The sequence below is a fragment of the Chelon labrosus genome (genome assembly GCF_963514085.1).
Source record: "Chelon labrosus genome assembly, chromosome: 13".
NCBI lineage: Eukaryota > Metazoa > Chordata > Actinopteri > Mugiliformes > Mugilidae > Chelon > Chelon labrosus.
The window spans coordinates 7,978,295-7,995,028 of NC_140346.1; positions in this window are offsets into that span (position 1 = coordinate 7,978,295).

Below are 16,734 nucleotides of genomic sequence, written 5' to 3' on the forward strand. Positions count from 1 at the left end.
TTAACACGACTATTTTGTGGCTTGAATTTGAGTTTAAAGATGAAGCTAGAAACTAAAGGTTATCACCATCAATATGTGCAACAGCAAACATTTAGTATTCATGTTGTGCTAGTACTAGTAGCACAACATGAAAAGGTTAGCTTTTGATTAGAGTCGTGAATATGCGCCTGATTCATGTGTTTTATGAAACTTCTGCTGGTGAAACATGTTTCATAGAAATGTATTGCAATGCTTTTATGTATCGCCTAAACACATAAGACACACCAAACTGATGGCTGGCTGTTAATATTTGTGGTGTGTCGCTCACTGTTGGTAATAGCTGAACCAGTGACGGTTCCCACAAAATCTCTCAGGGAGGGAAATGTAGCTATGATGGCTAAGATGTACTAACTAACAGCAGGACTAGACACTGAACAAATGGTTTTCACTGTTCAAGTAAAGTAGGTATAGCATTCACTCAAAACTTTGCTTGTCTCTCTGTCAAAGCAGTGAAAGATACAAGCATTGAGACGTGCCTCACCCATTAAACAACAATAGGTTACGTAACACAATCAAATTTGCAAATTTGGACAAGCCCTCCCAGAACTCATTCGAATTGCATCGCAGCATCTGGAGAAGGATCTAGGGCAATTTGCAGCCATATTGAATTCACCCCAAAGAGGCGGGCCAACAGTACCCAATGGGACAGAGCTGGATGCTGTTAGGACTGACTGCTAGCACTGTGGTTGAATGTGGAAGGAAAGAATCCATTGGACAGAATGTCGCCACGCCAAAGGCCACGATGGAGAAACCGTCCGTGCTTAGATTCCCTGTTGGAAGCATTATGGCAGACTGTGCATGATATATGCGCCAGTGAGCAAGAGCAGTCAAACTGGTCATTCAGCTGAGCAATCACTTTCACAAGAGCAGAACCAGATTACTAATAATGCAACAACAAATTGAAAAGAAGGCTCACACAGAAGACTCTTCTCAGCTAGTCCCAGTGCTTCGGATTTGCCTTTTTAAATGACGAATACAAACTGTTTAAACCTGCCGGAATGGAGAGTTATTTGTTGCTTTAAGCTTTGGTCTTTGTGGAGTGTTCAAGTGCAACTTTCTGGCCCACACACAGGTGATGTGAGGCGACACCACACGCCTTTGTCACCGCTGGCTGTTTGATGTCAGCTCAGTGTGTCTGGGCCTTAAGATGCAGCAAGTACAAAGTTGTGAATTTACACTGTAGCTACTGTGAAATGGAGCAGCTCAAAAAGTTTGTTAGTGCGTAGGTATAGAATACTGGATCGATTTTCCCGCTTACTTCGAGTGGGTCCATCTTGATTTCCTCTTCACAGCTGCTCCCTTCCTGGTAAATTGTTGCATTAAGTTGAATGAAAATGGTCAGCAGGGGCTTTGAGGCTCACTGAACAAGAAAGGGACAAATGTTTTCTCTGGACTTGCTTATCTGCTCTTCGCTGTGAAATTGGTTTTCTCCATCTACAGGTGTTATTTGTCTGTGACTAGCAATGGGTTCTGTCCCCAATCGTTTCATTTACTTCCACATCTAATGAGAAATTTAGAGGCGATCAATAACCATCCATAGTCAAAGTAAAAAAAAAAACGTAAAGACAGAAAAGAGATTCAGGAGTTCAGATCTTCATTCTTTTTTTCCTGTCTTTGTGATTTCTGTTTATTAAGTGTTAAAGGGCATTTCTGTAACAAATCCTCAACTCGGCCACTGGGAATTTGCATTTAAATAGGTATACAAAGCTGTGAAGATAAAGTGTCTCAGGCAGGAGATTTATTATGAGAGCAACCCTGTCATCAAATCGGCTTTATTTATAAATTAATATAACTTATGGAAGGAAAAAGCGACTCAGTGAAAGAGTGCGCGCATCTTTATTAACGTACCCGTAACAACATGCAGATACAGTATTTTTGACGTTTGGCAGTTTACAGCTTATCACCCTTTGTCAGCCTTACTGTTGTTCATGAGCAGTACAATGTCCACAGGTCGTCTGTATTATTATTCTCAATGCAATGACAACTTTCCCTGTCAGTGTATAAGCTGGAGGGGTTGTCTGGGTCCAGACGAATGCAAATCCAATGCCTCCGAGCAAATGTTGGGATTACTTCTGCATGCTATTGTGTACATATCACCATATGCTAATCCACTTTCTTCACAAACACACACACGCACACACACAGTCTGAAGACAAATGCGTTTGACATTTGCTAAACTTATGATACAAAATGACTTGGATGTGCATCATTTTTTAAATAAATAGGCAACTTATTATATTTCTAACAAATTACAAATGTCAAGAACTATCAGATAGACCCGTATTGAGTAGCATTTCCCAAGGTGACAGACATTTCATTAAAACAGGAATTGACCATGGCAAAAAATAATTTAGGGCTTCACTCTCTGCATCTCAAGCTTCACTTTATATGTAATTGAAGCCCACAGCAGTGAAAATCCATCTTTCTGTCTCATTTGGAGGGTCTCAGTCGTATCGGCAAAGAGAGAGCAAAGGTGTAGGTGCGTGGGTGATTGGAATTGCACATACATCAGAGTGAATGCCAAGAGTTAGCGATAACTTAGTTTATAGTAAACCTGCTTGTGAAAACCCAGATCAGTGTGATTGGTTCTATTGGAAAGTTGTATGTACTGTAGCATATACTGTATGGAAAATGATCAGTATTCAAACATAATGTACAGGGATATGTATAGGACAGTTTTATGAATAAGCTGTATAAGATGTTACATTGTGTGTGTTGGTGCACGTAGTTAATGGAGTATTACCCTGTGTGGCTTGTGATATGATGTTTCTGGTCCTGGATCCATTTCTTACCTGAGGTGAATTAGCTGTGATCTAGTCCACTGCAACGCTAATCTCTCGGCATCACACAATTATTTACCACAAAGCAGTGGTTATGAAGCAAAGGTTTCATTTAAAATGTAGTTGGTTAAAGATAATAAGTAACCTTGTGAAAATTTCTGTTAGTAATGTTAGCAATTTGATTGCTTCCCTACAAATGTTTTAAACAGTTTAAAGCAGTAAGGTTGTCTTATTGGGTTCTGTAAAAATATGATGATATAATGAGCCCCTTAAAGTTAATATTTAATGAACATATTAGCTAGTGGTTGATAAATGGAGGCTCACCTGTGTGTCTGTTAGCTTGCAAGCAATTAATTTTTCATGAACAGAGATCAAGTGTAAATATATAACCTGCTGGACCCACCCACAGCGAACTATGCTGCTAAATTACATCTTAAACACATATAAATAATACAGTTGGGTGGGAGATGTTTTATTGCAGCTACACTAAATTACTTGTATGTGTTTCCTTAGGTTTGATATTGGCCATTTAAATGTTTACAGCATTATCACCAGTGACGAACAAGATTTACACCAATCAGCCACAACATTAAAACTACTGACAGGTGAAGTAAATAACACTGATCATCTTGTGACAATGCAATGTTCTGTCACTGAAACTTTTGGACCCGGCATTCGTGTGGATGTTACTTAGACACGTACCAGTCACCTGGACCAGACCAGGTACCCCCACCATCCCATAGCAATGACACTCCTTGATGGCAGCAGCCATTCCCAGCAGGATGCAGCCTGACACAGGCCTAGTCTTCCACAGGGTCCATAAAGAATTGCAAACCTTTGCCGGGTCCTTGTCTGCAATGTAATCCCCCCCAATGACAAAGTGAATACAGCCCCAACTCGCAAACTTAAAATCTGATTGTTAATTTGTTATATTCCTAAACACAATATGAGCATGTGAAAGAATCTTTGCTGATACAGTCTGGTTTTAGAATAGTGACAGGTTTAAATGATGCAATCAGATTAAACAAGTGTGGTCACTAACATCTCCTCCTTGTCTTGGAAGGTGAGAGACCAAAATCACAGTATCAGCAAGGAGCATTAAGCCAATGTGTGAATGTAAACCCTGTAAAGCAGCGCTTCACTTGTGCTAGGCACTGCCTCGCCAAAGTGTTTAATTGTAATAACAACACAGTGTGCTAAATTAAGTTAAAAAATATTGCAACAGCAATGCTTTAATGAACGCTAAAAACTAGCAACTTCATCTGTTTGCCTGTGAGCTATTCCTTCAGAGTACATGCCTTCAGCGTTCCACAAAGATGAGAAGTAGCTTTACTCAGCTTTTAAAGGATGCATATACTGTAAAAGGATAAAATAAGTGGTTTAATAATTGCTGCTACATGTTGTTTTTTGCATGTTTGTGGACACCCAGTAATCAATAAATACTGTATTTATTCCAGTTTGCTAAGTATAAATCATAAGCAGCTAGTTAGTTTTGATCAGCAAATAGGCTGGAAACGGAGGCATATACTATGCTCATTAGTGTACTGCATCTCTAGGTGGGTTTCCAGTGAGCGTTTGGCTTGTCCACAGTAACCCACTGGATACACCACTCTGCCATATGCGGCCCATGTGTAGTTCACACATGGCCCAAAATTCACACTACATGCAGGGTCCACAGTGGGACCCTAACACTTTCACTTTTTTTCTGTTGTATGCTACTGACTAAGTTAGGGTGGGGTAGTTAAATCAACTACTGACAAGATTTTAATCTAAAATCTAATGCATGAAATCCTTCTGAGGTGACAGTCATGCTAGTTAGTCCTGTACTCTTAGTCATCAACATCCCCTTTAATTTGCTTGTTTTATTTCGTTATTTCAGATTGTACTTGTACCCACAATTACCTTTATTATTTATAATTGCAGACTTTTCAAGCATTACAGAAAATGTAAATCTTAAATGCCTGCGCCCATGTTCTATGCTTCTTCACACCTGCCTAACGTTATGCAGAATAATGTGTGTTTGTTCTCATAATTTTTTACAAACAGAAAATAAATTTGGATTTTGAAAAAAATAATAGTAACATATTTTCTTTTAATTCCTCCACCAGCACACTGGAAGGTTAAAAGCGTTGTCACTTGATTTAGGAAGAGAATTATGTGGTTCGTCCATTTGTTTTGAAGGGGCAGTTTGTTAAACTATGCATATGCTGAAATACCTCAAGTAATTAGGTGGGATGATTGTGTGTGATTGTTTTAAGAAGGCCACCTCCTTCACTTTCACTATATCATTAAATCGATATTTTTCACAGTTATTAATAGAAATTGGAGCAGTTGTACTCTATTCCCAACCCTACCATCACAAGATTAGCCTAGTTTTAATTATTTTATTTCGGTTATGAATGTGTTGAAGCACACAACCTAAGGAAATATAAATGAGACTAAATGAAAACATTTGGTTAATTTTATGTATATTAATCACATAACATGAATAATGAATAAATGATGAATTTTCAGTTTAATTTCTGTTTATTGAGGCATTTTCTAATATTCATGAACATCAAATGTTCATACTTGAGTATGCCAAAATCAAGCTCAATACGTCATCAGGACTGGATGGCTTAGAGGTTGAAGCTGGAGAAGGATGGTCGTCCCTAGACAGTTTGTTTTCTTTCTGTCTTAGGGGGCCAGAGACTTTGTTGATGTTGTTGACATCAGAGTTGTGTCTTTGCTGGGTGTGATGCCCGCTAGACCGAGAATGGTGAGGACGTCTCCAGCGTGGGCCATGGAATCTGTCTCTGCGTTGTCTCTGTGGCCTCGGTGTTTGTTGGTAGGTGGAACTGTCGTACCGCTGGGGCTGCCTCAGATGACTCTGGCAGTGACAACAGATGTGTTCTCTTGGCCACTGCTGTGCAACCTCTGCACGTGAAGAGCATGGGTAGTAGGTTGCCTGTGGGCGTCTGTGGTGACGGGCAACTCTGTTATGCCTTGCATGGATGGGCCTTTGGTACCTAGGATGACGCTGCAGGGCCCCACCATGAGAGAAGTTGTGGTTATCCCAATTCCTCTGACGGCAGGGATTGAATCTGTGCGGCACCTTCACCATTTGTTGTGAAGTGGCCATCCCAGTGTTGGCATCTTCTTGACAATCCACTGCATGGGAGATTCTGCGGTAGTGGGCAGAGAAGGTCCTTCTTGTATCCATCACTCTAGTTGTGGTGCTTCCTGGATCTTTGCCCTGAGTGGTTCCAGTACGAGCTTGATTCATGGACACATCATCTTCATCTCGAAGTGAATCGGTGATTCTGCGGTGCTGGGCAAGCAGGTGGTACCTGCAATGTGCACGCAGTGCCCAGATACCAGAGGAATCCTTTGTGGAGAATGAAGATGGAGATCTTCCATTTTGGATAGTGATGGCTTTTGTCTCTGGCAGTCTAGTGGTGGTCCTGCCCGAGTCTTTATCCTGACATGTTCCAACATGACCATGTGCCATGGGTACATCATCAAGTGAATCAGAGATTCTCCGGTAGCGGGCAAGAAGTTGGTACCTGCGATTTTTACGCATTGCCAACATACCAGAAGAATTCTTCTTGGGAGCTGAAGCCGGATTACGATGATAGTTGGTGGTTTTCCTACTCATCGCGTTCATCACGGGGCTCCAGATGTCCCAGTGTCAGAGTCACTGCGAATCAAAAAGGAAATCCAGCGGTGGTGGGAAATTAGTTGGTATCTGCGCAACTTGCGCAGTTCCCACAAACTGGAGGATTTTCCTAGATGCAGAGTACTGCTGCGAGTTTGAACTCGTGTAGCTTCCATGTCGTCTTGAGGGTCAACCGTGCTCTCGTGAGAAGTAGTTTTTCCAGACAATATGAAATGATTTCTGACATTTCTGAAGTTCTATTTATACTTTTCTGACATTAAAGACACTCTAGTGGCTTTGATGACATCATGTCATTCCGTGCCATGGGAACAACAGAGCCATGGCAACAGGAAAGTCATGTGACTTGAAATTCTAGATTGGCAGTCGATGTAAAATGATAAATAAAAAGACATACTGTCACAAACACAAAAATATAGACTGATCAGACGTAACATTATGACTACTGACAGGTAAAATGAATCACATTGACCATCATGTGACAATTCAATGTTCTGCTGGGACCTGGGATTTATGTGGATATTACTTAGACATGTGCCACCCACCTAGACCAGACCAGACCAGGCACCCCCACCCTATAACAATGACACTCCTTATCTCATATGTCACCAAGCATTTGTCAGCCAGTTGCAGGTATGGCTTCTTGGAATAACGCAGCTTGATTTGATTGGCAGAAAAGAGATTGCACGGTAACCTATGATCAAGAGAGAACCAATCCAAAGCAGTCCAAACTCATACGGCAAACGACATCTTCAGACTTTTTAGTTTAAGCCCTCTTACCTTTCTCGGTGCTGAACTCATCTTTGACCCAATGCCTATGATGACCTGTGTTGTCTGGACATGGAGACATGGAGACATTCTTAAATGATGCAAAGCAACAAAAACATTAAGTCCTACTTACAGCATACTGCTTTTTACTGAAACAATACATTTGGATGCAACAGCATCATAGTCACTGACATTTGAGTAAATATAAATGTTGTGTGTGAGAACAGAACAGTTGGTTCATCGTGTCCCCTGTGGACGCCATGCAGAAATGTATTATCTTTGCTCACTGTGTTTGAACAAAAGGGCTGTGTGTTTGAAATATGCAGCCATTGACGTTTCCACTCATGAAAGGTATTTGAGGTGTGTGTCTATCTGTTTATCCCTTTTGTCATAAACGCTCACACAGCAATGGGTGAGCCCACCATTGGTTGCCAGATAAGCTGAATAATCTCCATAAACACGTTTTGGTGAATTCATGTATGCAACTGATTTGTAGTGTACATGAACAGACATACTTTACGTCACACATTTGGTTTAGCTCACCTCTGTGTGGCATCGTCTGATCGACAGGCACTTAGCCAACCCAACAGTGATGACTGCCATTCATCTCAGACTTAAAGTCAACGTGGCTTTGGTTTTATTTTTGTCATTTACTCCACGCAGTTGCTGCTGATGTTGTAGAACCTGTTGTGCCTCATCACTGGACAGGCCATGCTCAGTTAAAATTTCGTTCACACGTCCACTGTGCGCTGTGGTAACTTCACTGTCACTGTTGCAGATTATCTTCAGGTTTGACTTGACAGGACAACAAAGACAATGAAGGGCGGTTTATCAGCAACCCCGGTTGTAACTACTCAGATAACTTCTCGACCTCGACGCCACACACACAATTTCACAGCTATTTGATAGGAATATCCTTGCCAGACACTCACAGATAAAGAGAACCCCCTATCAGATGTTCAAGCTACAAAGACTGAACACACAGTGTCCTCCTTTGTTGTCCTGTTGTTTACAAGGACGACAAACACGGCTGAATGATAAATGAAATGTGAAACTCAAAGCAGGATAAGAAAAGGGCCGGCTTGTAAGAGTGGCACAGAAAGCCTTTTTTTTTTCACATTACACATTGTCAGAAACAATGGCTCAGTTCTGTTTAACTGCCCCAGTAAGCCATGATAATATCCCTGCATAACGCTAGGACTCTGAATTTATACACAATTGATTAATGTCATTCATCACACTTGTGCGTTCTTGCAACCTGTTGAATGAAAGGTTTGCATAGCCGCACATTTGTTGAAATAAAAGCTGACCTCTTGAAGGGAGCTTGAAAAATCCAAGCTATTGTTATTGTGTTTTGATAGTCAAAAACAATGGTGGCCGGTGAAGAGAACAACAGCGTTCGTGTGTTTGTGTAATAATGATCTGCTGTAATAACCTTGTGAACACAGTGTAATTGAGTGACATCTACTTTGTTGTTGGCTTGTTGTTTTCCGCTCCCTTGTCACTGCAAAGCAATGAAGGATTATTTATTTTCTGCGCTGGGATAGATTGAATATGGAGGCACCATTAGACATAATAGGAGCTTACGGAACAACTGCTGTAATCAAAGTCATGATTAGATTTTTCAAAACATCGGTTTAACGAGTAACACTGCAAAGTGGAAAACAATTCTGTGGGAATGTTACCTTGAAGCATTGTAACACTTGATGGCAGTGAAGCTAAAACCTTTTCCAGCCCTTTTCTCCTTGTTGATTAGTTGACAGTCTCCTTATCACAACCTGGTTATGTGGTATAATATGTCCTGTTCTTCCAGTTGCCAGTGCCAGTTCCTCACATCACTCTGTCGGAGTAAACTTTTTCTTTTCTCACAGCAAGTAAGTAATGATCCCTCTAGTGACGTCTTTCTCCAGCTCTGTAACACTTTCATCATCTCTCACTTTGAAGGGTCATCACCCTCCGGAATGACCTTTGACCTTATTATAAACTACCAGTAGAGTTAAAGCCTCTTGAACAAACAGATGAACTCCTCCAGGAGCTCTTATTTCTCAGTCCAACCTCCCTTCATTTCCTCTGAGCTGCTGCAAGAGTCTTCAGTCTGACGGTTCCAGGCAGCTCTACTACGGCTCTGATTGGTCTAAAATAAATCCGTTTGACAGTTGATTTAAGCAGAGGGTCCAGTTCAGCAGCACTTAGAGGAAGTGAATCAGTGTCCCTGTATTCAAGAAAACTCAAGGTTCACCTCTGTCTTCTTTGCGTCAGTGGATGATGAAGACAAGGTTATTTGTAATGTCTGCACAGCATGGCTAGGTGTAAAAAATCATAAAATCCCCGGATCAATTTTTTTAAAAATTCATGCCATTTCCCACATCCTCTCATTATAAATCTCGCTGCGGTCTCATGAGACTGGTTTCGCCTGACAAATCCCGTGGGACCACGCAACGAGATAAGTCCACGTGAGAGGGAGGTCCAAAACTTGTAGGATGACAGAGAAGCAAAGCAAAGACATATGCAACATGTGTCAGCTAGAAGGAAAATACCATAAATCTCTGGAACCAGCAACAGTTCTAGTTTTGAGTGTAATTGCTGGAAAATTGGAATGCCTTTAAATAAGTTGATGCTGAATGCTGAAATTGAATTGGGAGCCTGTGAATTGAGGAAATCGGGACAACACAAACACAAATTGCCTCAGACTGAAATAAAGACCAGTAACAGAGGGGTGTCATTAATGAATACCAACAAAAAAAGTGATGGTGAAACTTTCAGTGAGTGTTCTTCATGCAGCATTGATGGAGCTTCCTGTGTCTGTGCCTTTCCTCTCTGCTGTCAGAGAGCTTGTAAATAATGCTTGGTGTTGTGTACATGAATTGTTCTGTAGTCCCCCTTCACTGAATGAAACTTTAATTAGACTCACCCTGCGAGCATGAAAAAAACAACACCCTCTTTCTCTCTCTCTCTCTCTCTCTCCCTCTCACACACGTTGCCGAGCCACAGATGTGGACAGGGCCTGCCGCAGTAATGATAAAGGTCATGCTGGCTGTGTTGTGGATTTGGCCATGTTGTCACGAGAGACTTTGCGAGCGGATTTGATGCACAAAGAGGTTAACAGAAACACAGTTGGAAGCCGGGAGAGGGACACAGAACTACATCACCTGCTGATAGACCGCTCACCGCCCTGCCTGTGTTTGTGCTGAGTTTCACATTATCACAAATGCTGTAAATTGATTTGAATTTCCGAGTTTAAAACTGGATTTGTTCGCGGTGTAATGGAATAATGTAAGACGGAGAGAGATAGAGCACTTGCAGCTGTTGTTGTCCGTGTTTGTGCGCTATGCCTGACAGCGGGATTGCGTTTGTTGTTTTTGTTGCCCATTACATCCTGTGTGTTTGTGGCCATCTTGCCCTCCATCTTTGAGGCTTAGTGATGTAGGTAACCCATGTGTCAAGACATTATTAGGTTTTTCAAACAGGCTGTACTTTTCACAGAGAAGGAGTCATGGTCCAATTTGATGCCTGTTTTCTACAGCGTTGCCACAGAGGCTGCAGTAAAAGGCATTTTACTACTCTCTACTGCGCTGCTACACACTCTCAAACTGAACATCACAGGTAGTCCAGAGAGTCACAATATAAGATGCTATGTATGGAATTAGTTAACTGAAAATCAAATTCACATATTTTTCTAGTGTAGCAACTTAAATCCTCATTCAAAATAATTACCTTCACTTATAAACGAAATACCAAATTCTGGATAGACAGCTGTGTTTCTGATGAAAGCAGTACATCAGTTTCTTCAAACAGAGAAACACACCTTAAATTCCACATTGTATGTTCATGCCTAGCAATAACATCTGTCTAGAGTGATTCAATCAGAAGTGAACAGCTCAAAGTGTGTCCAGTCACAGCTGGCATTAGAAAGTGCACCGACAAGCCTTACAAGTGACCTCTTGGTTGCATCTTAGGACCTGTTCAGATCTTGCATTCAGAGCCGATCCGGGCTATCTGATCACAATTGACCAGCTTTAGATACGTGTGTTCAGACACCTGGCATTAAACACTGACATCATCTGGGGTGCTATAGAATATTGTAACAGCGGTTGTTTATAATGGATCACTACTGCTGCTCCAGAACCGAGAACGCTGTTGTTTTATGTGTTTGCGCCATGACTTTGGCTCCACACGTTAAATTCTTATTTATTGATCTCCCCCCTGACGTTAGTTATACCTGCACAAAACTCAGATTGTAACTCCAACCCTCGAAGTTTCCAAATGCACTGCAATCTCTGATAATAAAGGGTAATAAAGACAGTGGAGATGGAGGAAATTACTGGCTTAATCACACACGGCTCCTTATATATCAGCATGAAGGCATCAATAATTAACACAGAATTGCACACTTAAATACTTTCATCTGTTAATTCTTGGTTTTATTTCTTATAGCTGAGCCTCACCTCGAATTGCACAATTTCTCACAAACTGGGTTAGGCTTGTGTGTTGGCGCATGCCTGTGGCTGTGAACTCTCAGTTTGTCACCAATATAATGGTTGTACACACTTTTATCATATGTCATCATTTTCCATAGCCTAGTTAATGTATTTCATGTATGATATTAAACCGCACTGAAAAAGCCTGAGATGAGACAGCCTGTGCTTCTGCCTCATGGAAGAGGGCGCTAGTGAGCCACGGGTTCATGCTGTTGTTGTTATTCTATGTTGAGTCAACTGTATGGCTGCAGTGTGTTTATTGGGATCTTTTCAATGTGTGAATGCCAAAAATGGAGATTGTGGTAAATGATGGAAGATATTTTGTTGAACAGTCTGTATTAAAAATGGATCAAATCATCAGAAGATTTAAGGACTCAATATTACTATATATAATATATATATATTTAAGGTGACGATTTGGTTTGAAATTCAGATATTTCCATTTGTATTGTTTGGTTTTCCTCTGGGTACTCTCATGTTGAAAAGGTGTGAATGAACTGTGGAATTGCGACGGCAAAATCTCTTATTCTGTCTTAACTGCTATAGTTTTGATTTTGTTTCTTTGGCCATGGGGGTCCATAATTGGAAATGTGTGCCTCACCAGGTCACTGACCTACACATAAACACGTACATTTTGGAGGCATATTTTGACATGGCAGATCAGACTTTTACAGTAGGTTGAAATACAGTAGGGAAATATGATCCTTAAATCCACGTGGCTACTTTGCTTATTTTGAATGAATGCCGTTGTTATGACAGAATTTCACACACTGTGTATCCTTCTCATATTCATTTTATCACATATTACCCACTGATGAAACATTTACAGTATTTTGTTCTGGAGCAAATGAAATAGGAAAAACTCAAGGTCAGTTGTGTAGGCGTCACAGCAGGCAGTCTGTTTATTTAGTCAGTCAGTCAGTGTGGCCAGGGTGCACTGTGTTCACACTTCTAAAGAATTTGGTCCTACTGTATGTTGGCCAGAACACCTCCAAATGGTGTCCAAACGATTGGATCTCAATGCATCTGAGGGGCGTTCACACCTTTGCTTGGATCTGATCCAAAAGGTCAAAGGTCAGCGTCACTGAGATATCACTCAGTGAAAAAAAAAAGATTCCTGGTTATTATTCAACACAAAAATTCAGAAACACAAGAAGAAGACACATTTGATCAGATACCGAGCTGATGACAAACCCTTGGTGTCCGTCTTGATAGTGTGGTCGTTAACTAGATCTTCTGCAGTGCTCGAGATGTGTGTGAAGCATTCATGTGTTAGAACTGTCGCTTTTAAGCAGCAACATTCATATTTGCATTGTCCACTATTCCTATAACTTTGTGTTCTGTCAGAATCAGCTTTATTGGCCAAACATGTCAACCCATGATAGGGAGTTTGGCTTTCTCTCTTTCTCTTTCTCTGTCTATTAACTTACATGATAATACAGTTATAGATATACTGTACACCTGCAAACCGCAGCTGGATGGTTAGTGGAAGCATACAACCGCAAGGCGTTGATTCCAGTCTAACATGGTTTACTATATTCATAGTTTTTTGTCAAATAAAAAATTTACTGTGACACCTGTGTGTGTGTGTGTATAAAAACCATGGTGCAGAATAAATGGATAAAGGTCTCGGTGTGAGCCGTCTGCTGCCTCTTAATTTTGGCTCCTTTTATTGGACACCAGAAGGTCACAGTCATCCGTGAAAAACAACAAAGTTGGAAGAAGAAGAAGGAGGTAGAAATCAAGACAGAAGAGAAAACTGAATTGGTTGGTGTGAGAGAAACAGCCATCTCCCCCCTAATTTCGGTGGTGAGTGTTTGCTTTGACATTGGATTAGCTGTTTTTTTTATAATACCAAGAAGTTTTGCTTTCCTTGATTTTAGTTATGACTTTAAATAAGATTCTGTTATATGTGAATGGATCTTCCCTGTCCTAATTGGCAATAATTGGACATGAGCTCTGGGTACATCAATGCTGACAGTCTTTAAAGATGGGTGAATAGGTATTCTTCTATATTTGTTTGAGCCACTGCCAAAGTCAGATAGCTGCATAGTCACACACTTCAATACTTCAATATTGCCAGAGGTTATTCAGCTGCCTGCCATAAAAATGTCCACCACTGAGCCAAGAGACGACCGTTAACAGCCTGCAGCTATGGCCAAGTACACGGAGCAGCCTGTCACACCAGGAGAGGTCAGGATGGGAACAGTGGGGGAGCAAAAAATGAAGTTGTAATCTGTCCCAAAGATAAGATACGAAACTGGCACAGGCAGTAATGAAGGTTTAAAACGACGAGAGGGCATTGTGGACCTGAGTCAGTCTAAGAGGAGAGAGAGCTGAACGGCAGTGGCAGGCTCCACAACACCTTGGAAACTAATTCTCTTCAGCATACATGTGAGCATTTACAGCTGAAGCACACTGCTAAATGAGAGGAGAGCCTTCAGCTGACAGTGACCTTTACTCAACTAAATTACCTCAAGTTGGGCTATGGTTGTAGTTGCATGGCAACTTCACAACACAGAGGAAAAAATAAATGAAAGGCAGCATCCTACTTAAATGTGCTGAAAGTTTAGCCACAGCTGTTAGCAGTATTTTTTTTTAGCTCAACAGGTACCGATGTTTGACACTGAATTCCCAAGGGTAACTGAATTAACTGATAAATTGTGGCTGTCCTCGCCGGTGCCTGAAAGCCCTAACATTAAATCCATCTGCTCAGCTGTGACAAACAATATGTTACTCTTGTTTCAAAGTTGTTGTTTTTTCTGTGTGTGTGTGTGTGAAATCCACAGAAGTCATTCTCATTTGCTGCGTTCTGCCACTGACCGCTCCGGAATTACCCCATTCAGTATCTCCGAGCGTAGACATTGCAAATACTGCAAATCTCATGTAATCGAGTGTAACCAGACAAACAAGGTGCACACATGGACGTACAAATGCAGCAAAAATGGCGGAGGTGTGCTGGAACAGCGTTAACGCCGAAGCAGTGTCTCAGCCAGTGTTTGTTCTCTTAAATAAATGCAGGTCTCTCTGTGAGTGCAGCCGTTCCCTGTTCAGCCTTTCAGGTAATCATTTTGAAAATAGACTGATTCAGTGGCTCCACTCTGAATAATTTGATGCTGCATTTCTATTTGGAAGCCAACATCAAGGGAAAATGGGTTGGGGAAAAAAACCCAAACCTGCAGATACTCAAGGTGTGTTTGGATGTTAGAAACTGGGCGTAGGGATGAAGCATGAGCCACTCACATAAAAGCACACAGGCAGCTTCACACATCAACATGGTGACTGCTTCGAATGAAAATGTGTATGAGGTGATGAATGCAGATCTGAAGCACAGATTTTAGATTTTCAAATGACCACCGCAAAAGGAATGTCTCCTCGTCTCATAAGGATCTGAACTCTGGACAGTCCTCATAACTTTTACTTCAACCTAACTTAAACATTCGGTTGTTTATCAAACCTCCTGTCGAATCAGAGCTTTGAGGATTTGCAGTTTGCTGCAATAAAGCCAACACACACCTCAAAAGACTAACAGCCTCTGTCTTTTTTTTTTTTTTTTTTTTTTGGTCAAAACCCAGATACAACGGCAACATTTGTCTTTTCAGAAACTCATCGGCTTCACCGTGGTGTGTAGTCTCAGAAATGCTGCTCTCCCTCCGACTTCTGAAAGCAGCTCAATCGACCTTCATGGTTGCCCAGAGCGGAAAAGAAAAGAAAACAAATGTAGGAGGAAGAAAAGAACTGAAATAACAGAAACACAGTAAAATTGGAAATATGAAAATTGATTGTGACAGTTTTTTGTTCAACAAAAGCCTCTGAGGAGAAACTGTTCTTGCAAAGTGCTGTGGATGAAATGTGTTTTATTCTTGATAAAAGTAAACAAAGAGAAAATATAATGGTTAGATGGGAACATTAAGGGAGGTAATGCCATTACAATAACATGGCGTTCCTCTTCTCGGCGAAACTTTGATATGTGTGCAGAGCTACATGCTGCAGTTCTGTTCAGCTTGTGTTAGCCAGTGTTTAATTAATATAAAATGAATAATATATAATGTCTTGATTAAAGTGATATATAAGACACGGTTATAAGACAGTTTGTGATTAAAGTAGCAGGCTATATGTACACAGTGGCAAAATAATGGTTAGCTGGTCAAAAAGCTACTAGACTACAATCACTGTCCTTTGACAAAACTGATAAATGATTAATTTTATGTATTTCTCATCATATCATGTAACACAGTCTGATGGTAATGTCAGCAAGGAAGTGGCTGAATGTAAATGTTGGTTGCCGTCTAATGGTAACTACAGTATATGGTCAAATATGACTTTGTTTTTGGGTCCGATGTCCCCTTGCGTTGTTGTTTCGGTTGCTGCTCAAACTAAAAGTGCTGAAATTAAAACAACTTGCCAGATTCCCTACATTGTCTTGTTGCAAACTGGAACACAGAAGTGCATAATCCTGCCAACAGCAGCATTTTAGCGCCCTAGCCAGAGCGCGATGTCAGGGGAAGATGCTGTCTATGCTGGGTCGGCTCAATGGGGCTCGAGCAAAAAGACACATTTTGGAATAAAGGTATTGTGTTTGCATACATTAGCATCTGACTGAGTGCAGTCAGTCTGATGCAGACTCTGTATTTAGGGAGGGTTTCATCTCTAATGCTGCCACCCCAGGGTTCTTGATCACACATCCAAAATCTAGACACACCAACTCTGAAACTTCATGCCAGTTCACACAGTGGTATCGCAGATGTGGTTTGCACAGCAATTATGGATGTCACTGACTTTGACCTGAGGCCTTTCTGTGTGGAGTTTGCAGGTTCTCTGCTTGCCTGCGTGGGTTTTCTCCAGGTACTCCAGCTTCCTCCCGCCGTCCAAAGACATGCTTGTTAGGTTAATTGGTGATTCTAAGTTGGCCGTAGGGGTGGATGTGAGTGTGAATGGTTGTCTGTCTCTGTGTGTTAGTCCTGTAACAGACTGGCGACCTGTCCATGGTGTAGCCCGCCTCTCGCCCAGTGGG